The following is a 10,813-nucleotide window of genomic DNA, read 5'->3' on the forward strand; positions in this document are numbered from 1 at the left end:
ATAAATGAAACTATTCTTCGATCAAAGCAATATTTAAGGTCAGCACAAAAATGACTTGTAGGATTATATCACTGTTGCACAAACCATCTTTTAACCCCGGTTGCAACCCCTTGGCGGAGTTATGTATATGGGACTAAAGATTACTATTTTAAGTTCCGATTCAAATACCTGGCACTAAAGATCAATCTTTAGTCCCGATTGGTGCCACCAACCGGGTATAAAGATTTTTTTTTCATGCTGCTTGTTGCATGTTTATATATTATGCATATATATGTTCCAATATATATATCATATATAATTATATATATGGTGGCGCTACGTGAAGCGACAAACAGACGCTGCGTGCTATGAAACTTCGTAGCGCTACTCATGACTTCCCCCACCACCGAGGCAACCAACCTCTCTGTGGAGTTAAAATTTAAATATGATACAGTTGGTTGGTGGATTGAGATGACATTGTTGTGGAGTAAAAATTGAACTTTACAATGTGAGTTGTTGAACTTGGAGTTACGTAAACTCAAAATATGGATGAGTTAACTATTAACTTTAAATCGATGTGATAATAACTGACATTAAAAACATTTGTTTTATTAGTTAAAAAATATGAAGTTGTAGAAATACTTATACGGGGACTGAATATGTACTTAAAGTTTAGCTTGTAAATATAAGATCTTGTAATAGTAGTTAAAAACTAATTTATGAAATTTGTGTGATGTTATAATTGTTGGATTTAATAGTTAAAAAGCAACTTATAGTTATAAAAACACCTATATGATGTTTGAAATGCATAGTTAAAAAATAACTTTTAGTTTAAAAAAATGTGTGATGTCATAATTGTTGGATTTAATAGTTAAAAAATAACTTATAGTTTTCAAAACACCTATATGATGTCTGAAAAACATAGTTAAAAAGTAACTTTAGTTTTAAAAAAATATGCATGATTGAATGGAGTATTGATTCGGTGTTAATTGAAAAAACGGTTAGACGAGGTGCCCAAAAAAGGTGCTTTTTTTGTGCAATAATTCCTCTGAACAAAACCGGACTCTTCGTTTGGATCTGCAAAAAATGATGTTACACATTTTTTTGGCGTGAATTAAGGGAAAAAAAATAGGTTGCGTAATTGTCACGTTGTATTCATTAGAAACCCGTTTTTTACATGGGATGCAGCTTAATAATGTTAAAAACATAGGGGCGACTATGTAAAAAATTAACTTGGTATCCTTCCTGAGTAAAAAATTAACTTGGTATGACAAAAAATTTTTTACTCAACATATACATCCTCACAATCTATAAGCATAAGTTAAATTTTAATTGGCACTTGCTCCGGACATCGACGGCGGCGCGTCGTGGAGGTGGCCGCAGCTGTTCCTCCATATCCATCGGAGTCCGAGCTCGCCGCCGCGGAGGTCACGTCGTGCGCGTGGGGGCGGAGTGGTGGCCCGATCCACCGTAGCCTCGCCTCCCGCCTGTCACAGCCGCGCTCGCCGTCACCCGTGCAGGATCCACTCCGCATCCTCCGTTGCGCCGCCCGCATCCATGCTTGGATACGCTCCACCGCAACAGGATCCGCGCACGTGGGGCACGGAGCGGCAGCCGGATGCGCCGCCTCCTCGCCACCCCCCTCCCCCCCCACCCCCGCAGTCGCCCGTCGCCGCCGCACCCACAGCCAGGCCATGCCGGATCTGCCGCCACCGCGCCCGCCGCCGCTCGGTGGTGGAGGTGGAGTCGCCGCGCCTCCCGCCCACAGTCGCCCGTCACTGCTGCGCCCGCAAATGTGCTGTGCCAGATCCGCCGACGCCACGCCCTCTGCCGCTCGACGGGAGAGGTGGTGCCGCCACGCCTCCCGCCTGCCGATGCGCGTCCATAGTCGCCTGTCACCACTGCGCTCGCAGCCGTGCCGTGCTAGATCCACCTCCCACTTGCCGATGCCGTGCCCGCAGACGCCCGTCACCACTGACCCACCGCCTCTCCCTCATATCCAAAAAATCAGATTGGGATATGCAGTTGGTTACGGGATGGGGGAACAACACATGTATATATATGTTGAAAAGTTGGGCAACATTAATTAAAAAAATTACTCGGACAATGGGAGTGGGGGACGGGGCACAGGGGTGGGACCGAGATTGGTCGTCGATGAGTTAAATTTTAACTATATATAGAACTACTAAGAAGTTGGTTAACATTTAATAAAAAATTACTTGGACTATGGGAGTGTGGGGAGGGGCATAGGGGTGGGATCGAGATTGGTCGGTGAGTAAAATTTTAACTGCATTCTGTGGACCTAGTGGTAGGCAGGGTGGGGAGTGTGTGTGGGTGTGGGGTTCCACAGTGGGTGGGGCTGGGGGCTGGGGTTGTATCACGTGCCGTTTAGTACATAGCCCCTTAAGGTGCCATATAGTAATTCTCTATATATAATTCTCTATATATATATATGTATATATATATAAGTCAGGGTATTGTTCGGGTTTATAAAGCAATCGATTGGATACAATATCGTGGCATTTTTGCTACGTAAGTATGCATTTTTATTTATAGACCAATATTATGGCTTAGGCTGATTATACATTTTGGTCCTTTTTAGGCGGCTGGTAAATCCTTTATGAGTTTATTTACACGGATTTTACACCACATATGCCGTATATTTCTTGGTGTAGTGAAACCATGTGTCTTTTAGTGAGTTAAGCATATTTGTTAAAGCAGCGTGCGCATGGCATGTGCCCGATACTTTAGAGATTTCTTTATTCACAGCATACAAGCTTCTTTATAGCTATTTTTCTATGTGAATTTTGAAAGATGTAGTCAACTTTAGGTTGTACGCATTATATTTTTTAAGCAGTCAGTTTTATCACTTGAGTATCGTATACTCGAGGGTTCATACTACTATTATTATGCTACTTAGGTGGCTTAAACCACTTGGATGGTTAAATTATTTATCTCTTGACTATATGCTTAGATTGTTCAACTAAACACATAGTCAGGAACTACACTTAATTAGGTGCATCTAATCAATTCACTTAAATATATATTCGATATTATCCTTAAATTTTTTCGGCCCTCCATAGCCTCATGATTTGATAAAAGCGCTCGCGAGACTATGGCGAAGATGATTGAAATACTTGGCTTTTTGGTGATTTACCTCAGCAGAAGATTATCTTTTCGACTGTGATGGTCGTCTTAGTGGCTACTGTGGAGAATATGGTTACCGGGTACCCACATGGCCTCCATCACTAGTACAGATCCTTCTATCTGTGACGGACTCTAATATGCTTAGAAATAGCGGCCCGTCACAAGGAAGTCATCTCAATCGGGCCGAAAAGTGCCTGATTGAGATATGGTCGCACAGACATGTTAGATGGGTATAAAACTTAAGCCCGTCACGGATGACACCTATCAGTGACGGGCCACAACTTTAGGCCCAATTGAGATAACATTTCATATCTCAAACGGGCCTAAAGTTGTGGCCCGTCACAGATGAGGTCATCTGTGACGGGCCACAACTTTAGGCCCGTTTGAGATAACATTCCATATCTCAAACGGGCCTCAAGTTGTGGCCCGTCACAAATGACCATCATCTGTGACGTGCACCAACTTGAGGCCCGTTTGAGATAACAATTAGGCCCGTCACAGATGACTCATCAGTGACGGGCTATATACTTAATCTCTATCGGGCATTAACTAAAGCCCGTCACCGAAGACTATTTTTCCATTTTTCATATGAAATGTTTATATTTATAAGTTGACTATAGCAAAAATAATTTTACAGGTAGTAAATGATTTCAAATGGAAAAAATGTCAACAACAAAGTTGTATAACTTATCAATATTTACAACTTTTAGTTTGGTCATTTTTCAATATAACATTTTTTTGAGCAGTTTGAATTTGAATTTAAAAATATGACAACTTCAAACAACATTTTCAAATACTAAATGATTTCAATTGAAAAAGTCATCAACAACAAAGTTGAATAACTCATCAAGATCTAAAACTTTTATTTTTTTTATTTCTTCATCTGACGAAATGTTAGTAATATTATTCACAAATTTTACATATATGTGTTATAGTTTATAAAACCAGATAAGAGATATGTCAATTTTGTGAACAATGTTACTATCACTTTGTCGTATGAAGAAATGACCAAAATAAAAGTTTTAGATCTTGATGAGTTATTCAACCGTGTTGTTGATGACTTTTTCAGTTGATATCATTTAGTATTTGAAAATGTTGTTTGAAGTTGTCATATTTTTAAATTCAAATTCAAACGGTTCAAAAAATGTTATATAGAAAAATGACCAAAATAAAAGTTATAGATTTTGATGAGTTATACAACTTTGTTGTTGATGACTTTTTCAGTTGAAGTCGTTCACTGATCTAAAATTCTATTTGAACTTTTCAAACTTTGAATTTCAAATTTCAAATTGTTTAAATAGAGTCAGATGGAGAAATTACCAAAATAAAAATTTTGCACCTCGATGAGTTCTACAACTTTGGTTTTGGTGACTTTTCCATTTGAAATCATTTAATAATCCCAATTTGACATCCTGGACTAGGGCATAATAGGATTAATAGAATACTCATACCAACATGTCACAATTACTTTTCCGGAAGCCAATCTCTAGAGAACTTTGACGTTAAGTGACGAGTGAGGGCTAGCCAAAAAATAAAATTTATTTATTTTTGGAATATACTCATCTGTGACAGGCATTAACTCTAGCATAGGTTAATGCCCGTCACAGATGACTCATATGTGACGGGCTATAATTAATGCCCGTCACAGATAAGGGTCATCTGTGACGGACGCTAGTTGTAGCCTGATTGAGATAGGTCATATAGTTTGACTGGTCGTCTGGGTCAAAGCTATCGGTGACGGGCTTTACTTAGGGCCCGATTGAGATAGAATCATCCGTGACGGCCGTTTGCCCGATTGAGATAGCTCTTCACATCAGTGACTTCTAGCCTGTGACGGACGCCATGCCCGATTGAGATGGGGCTTACCACCCAATTGAGATGAGGGTATCCGTTCTAGTGCATATTCGACAAGAGATATGAGGTGGGCAGGATGCATATATTATGTTATAGAGTAGGACTCGGTTGCTATGTTGCCTTGTATCATAAGGCATGGTATAGAGCCCAACCGGGTACTACCTAAAGCAAAACATGCAAGTATTGTATTTATTAGCACTCCTAAAACCTACATACAAGCATGCCACATCAACCCATTAAACACACAAGGCTTAACATGCAAACATATAGTAATTATATCTACAATTTACTTCATTCTAAAACTAAACATACACATGCTAGATCATTTTCATAATATTTCAATCCAAGTCATTTCATCATTTCTCTATTATCTAACATATAGTAGATTAGGAAACTAATGCCGTGTCCGGCTAGGTTTCTGTCTTTGTAACCCTGCCCCACCCCCAACCTATATAAGACGAGCAGGGGCCCTCTCAAGGGTAGATGAACACATAACCACAACCAAATTTTCAAATCAATACATAACTCGCGGATACAATCCTCAAACAGAAGTACGGTATTACCTCTCATCGAGAGGGCCTGAACCTATCTAAACCATTATCTCCGCATCTATCCATTTTTAGGTCTCTGCGCTACCCCGTTTATTGTTGCCAAATTCCAGTTTCGACAATTCCTATGATTTCTATGAATAGGTTCTAGCATTCAAATAGAATATTTTTATTATTCTACAAATTATTCTTGTGTTTTGTTAAAACTTGGCCTCATGGTACATTGCTGAATGGGCCTATTTGGCCTAACTAACATCAATTGAGTCGGGCCATGAGCCCATGGCTTATGTGTTGTGTAGAGTTTTCTCGATGACTATCCACTCGCATCAATGTGATATATCTCATATTATTATACTATAGATTTATACTTTTCTTCTTATATAAATTCAAAATTTATCTGTGATGTCAGGGACAAAACGTGGCCCAATCAATTTATCTGTGATTTTAATTTATCTGTTGGCTTGAGATTAATAGATAGGGGACCCGTCAAGATTTGATGAATTAAGGGATTGATTGACAAGCTCGCCGGCAGGACTATATATGGAATTATGGATATTGTCTTATTTTGTCATCTTTTCTCCGTGGTAATGCAGACTTTTTTCAGGCAAAACGATGCAAAAGTTTCAGCATGATTAGTTAAAAGAAAGAAACATTATACCAACCCGCACAATGGTTGTTAGAGTAGTGACTTGAGGGAGTCGAGGATTGGTGATTCACTGGAGGGAGCTGTGCGCAACAATCCCACTGTGTTGAATTAATAAATGATTGGCTGGAGTGTCCATATACTACTAATCAAAAAGTCTACTTCCAAGGAGAGATCTAATTGGTTTCTAGTTATCATCTAATTTAATTTAATAATTCACTAATACACTGCGTCACATATGTAACGTCCTTATACATGCATGTTCGCTTAAAACCAGCACAAATATGACCAATTTCTCATCCATCTAAGCCTCATTGACTGGTTCAAATTAAAATCCGTCACCATTTATGATGGTTTAAAATACAGAGCGGCACCAATTAATAGTTTTAAGGAGTAATAGGTGCCGGTTGTTATAACAAACCGGCATATATGTACTAGGAAAAACCAGCACATATTGATTACTATATATAAGAGGCACCTACAAGTACCATCACTAGCTAGCTTCATTAATTATATTGGTGCTGGTCTTGGAACAGATATCTATGAGGTTTTTCTACTAGTGACTACACTAAAAATATATTTCTTTTGTTGAATCGGGTTAAGCTTGTATGGAAAACTCCATGAACCTTAGTTTCAGATTATTTTTTTTCTCTCATTCATTAAGAAATATGTTTCTTACAGTAAGTCTACATGCTCTTCTAAAGTCAAAAAAAATTAATGATACTTACGTAATTTTTTATGAACGATGAAACATATATGAAAAAGTCAATGATATCATATATTAAAAAATAAAGCCTAAAATTGCACACTCCTAAGTCTAAAATTGTACTAGGTATGCGTGTGTATGGTTACCTTTTTTAACTGTACTTATGCTGTTATATATGGCTTTACTTTATTTTTATCTAAGATTGAACTTTTTGTAACTAATTTTGTAAAGATTATGAGCTGTAATTTTTTCATGTAATTTTTGTTATTATTTCACCCTGAACTTTCAATACCGCACGAATTACCCCCCTTGACCTAATCCAGAGCGATTTTGTCCTACATGCCATACACGTGGCAATCATGTCATCATTTTGTTTTAAAAAAATTATGGGACCCACCTATCATACTCCGCTTCCCTTTTTCCTCTCTCTCTCTCTTCACTTTATCTCTCTCATGGGGGCGCAGGAGTGGGAGGTGGGTGGTGGTGCGAGCGGCGGCGACGGGCACAGCTGGGTCGCCAGCGGCGACGAGTGCAGCTCGGTAGCGAGCCGCTGTCGGCGAAGCCACCTCCTCGCCACAGCCGCTTCTCCCCTTCCTTCCCCTTCTTCCTCCAGGTCTGGCGGTGGTGGTGGCGAAGGAACCGCCGGGGGGCAGGGCAGGCCGGGAAAGCAGCGACGGCGGTGGTGGCGGCATCAGTGACGGTGGCGGTCCCTCCCCACTGCTCCCGCCACCGACCAGGGCCACCCAGCCGCGCCCCTTGCCGCATGCCACTCGCTGCCAACCAACTTCTCCTGCCCGCCATGCCCGCCGCCAGCCGGAGACGCGCTCACCCTGCTCGTCCAGCTGTGCCCGTAGCCGACTACAGGCACCCATCCACTCCCGTCGCCCCTTGTCGCTCGCCGCCGACCAGTTCACCCTCCTTGCCGTGCCCACCGCCGACCGGAACACCACCCGCCGACGCATGCCCAACTGCACCCGTAGTCGACCGGAGCTACCCAGCCGCACCCGTCGCTGCTCGCCGCTCGCCACACGCTGCCAGCCGATCCCCCCTTCCTACCGCGCTCGTCGCCCCTCCTTGTCGTGCTTGCCACCGACCGGAGTCGCACCCACCGCACTACAACAGGAACCCCCTCTAGCAATACATGCTTGGCAACGCATGAAGCATGCGTTACCAAAATGCGAGCCTAACAACGCTTATTAGTGGGTGAGCCTAATTTGCAATAGATAATATGTGTTGTAGAACATATGTTGCAGAGATTGAGTATATTGCAACGCCTGAGTCCACTTTGCAATAGATAACATGCGTTGCAATGGTCTCAATGTCCTGTAAAAACTTTTGGACTAAGCAAACTTATTGTTTATTTTTATAAAATAATTGAAAGAGATATATTTTTTTTACATTTCGGACATCTAGCGAGCTGTTTTTTTTAAGAAATCATCAAGTGAGTTGGTTTTTTGCCATGTAAAAACTTTTGGACTAAAGCAAGCTTTTTTAGAAAATAATAATAATTGAGCGAGCTGTTTTTTTACACTGTGTACTGGGCGAGCTGTTTTTTTTTAAAAAAATTCAAGCGAGTTTTTTTTTTAAAAAAAAAACAAATCGGCCTGTGTTAATCGAAACAGAGACGCAACATTCGTGAAAAAGTGCTCTCCGTCCAGTCACCTAACAACCTGGTAATGTTATGCTTTGTGTTTATATGTAGGCATAACTACTATACTATATTTAGTAATTTAATTAATGAGAACCAACAGAACGATATACGTGAACAAAATATAGCCCAGTGGGCTCAACCCAGCGCCGCCTCCTCGACCCCAACTCTGCTCCGCCTCTTCCTCGCGTCGTAGCGCACCGCCGGCGCCGGCCTCCGCCGCCACGCCGCGCAGCACCGACACCGCGCCGTCCCCCTCCGGCACCGCGCCGCTCCACCATCCCCCTCCGCTGTGCCGCGCCGCCGTCGCCCTCCGCCGCCGGGCACAGCGACGCCGGCCGCCGCCTCGTTCGTCGGGCTGCCGACTGCCAACCCCAGCCTCCGAAGACGGTATTTGGAATTGGAGGCACTACTGCTTCTCTCGAACTCCTACGTATAGCATATTATCCATGGGATAGCTACCTGATGGGCCCGATCTTCGATGATATGGCATTATTAATGATGCAAACACCAATTAAACTTATTTAGCTGTTGAGTTGAACATGATATTCTGACTAGTTCATGCCATGTACGAGCAGACCATGGACATTCAGCATTCTATTGAATGCCGCAGAAACTTTCTGCTACCCTGTTAATCAAGCAAAGTTGTACTCCCTCGGTCCCATTATAAGTGCAACCATAAGTTTCCGCGCCCAATTTTGATCGTTCGTCTTATTTAAAATTTTTTTATAATTAGTATTTTTATTGTTATGAGATGATAAAACATGAATAGTACTTTACTCGTGACTTATGTTTTTAAATTTTTTTCAAAAATTTTTTAAATAAGACGGACGGTCAAAGTTGGACGCGAAAAACTATAGCTGCACTTATAATGGGACGGAGGTAGTAGTCAATAGTAGGAAAGTATTACACCAATATGTTATGCTGCTGGATTTGTTTATAAAACAATTACCAATCTGTTTCTCTACATTGCCATGCCTATAGGATTTTAAATAAATTTGTGCTAACAATATTTTCACTGGATTTAGACCAAAGCGATGATCCCCTTCATTTATGTTGCCTCTTTTCCAATTAAAGGAATTAACTAAGTTCTGAATTTTCAAGAGACTAATTTACATTTATGGATGATAATATAATTTTGATAGTTTATTTCTCATGTTTAACCTTGAATCATTTGTACTTAAAAACATTCTCTCTATCCTTTAATAGTCCCGGCGCTGATCCTCCGTCAACGTCGTGACTTTCAACCCCGCAGTCGATCGCCGGAGGTCTCACCACTTGGCAGCGCCCCGATCTGTTCCGCGTCCGCTGACGGGGTAAACGCGGGTGAAGGTGGTCTACGGCTAGGCTGCAGAACTAAGGTCTGAGTCCAATCCCCGGCCTGCTCCACTCATTTCATTAGTGTATTTGTTTGATAAATTATTAGAAATGTCTTCATAAAAATGATGGACTGAAGTTGAATGGGATATGTGTGTATATACATTATATAGCAGTGCATGAAATTTGATTATGTTGAGATACTTGCTGCTGGCAGATGAAGTTTGATGGTTATTATACTTCGTATTTGGTTCCATACAGTTATTTTGAAATTAGAACATTTATGTCCCATTTATTTGCTTGATCTCATCTTCTTGCAAGCTACAGCCATCCTGGGTTTTTCTTAAGTGCTGCACTTCTCTCTCTCTCTATATATATATTCTTTCTTGGTAAATTTTAACCCTTAATGTTCACTTTCTCTGAGAGAATCCATTTTCTTTTCTTTAATTTCAGGTAGTATATAGCCTGTTTTTACAGTTTATGGACTAAGGCTTACATACTATGCTACTTTCAAAAAATTATCAGAAGAGACAATTCCTTGTCATTGTTATTATCTAAAAGAATCTTAAATATCATTTTTCTATACAGGTCAAAATGGATTTAAAAACCATCAAGATTCTTTTGCGCTACCCTAGAGGTTCTGATGAGTACTTAGCTGGAGTACATGGATTTCTTGAATTTGCATATAAAGATAAGTCGGAGGATACAAAGATTTATTGTCCATGTGAAACATGCGTACATACTATGCTACTTTCAAAAAATGATGTCTATGATCGTTTGGTGTGCAATGGAATGCTCCAGAGTTATGACCAATGGGATTTTCATGGTGAGTCTTCAGAGGAGCAAACTAGGAATCAGCAACCACAGCCCCACAATGAAAATATGCGTGCTAACATGCACGAATTAATTAATGATGCATTTAGGACTGTGTATGACGACGTGCCTATGAGTGATCATGCAGATTCACCATG

Source organism: Oryza sativa, chromosome 4, assembly GCF_034140825.1.
Source record: "Oryza sativa Japonica Group chromosome 4, ASM3414082v1".
Lineage (NCBI taxonomy): Eukaryota > Viridiplantae > Streptophyta > Magnoliopsida > Poales > Poaceae > Oryza > Oryza sativa.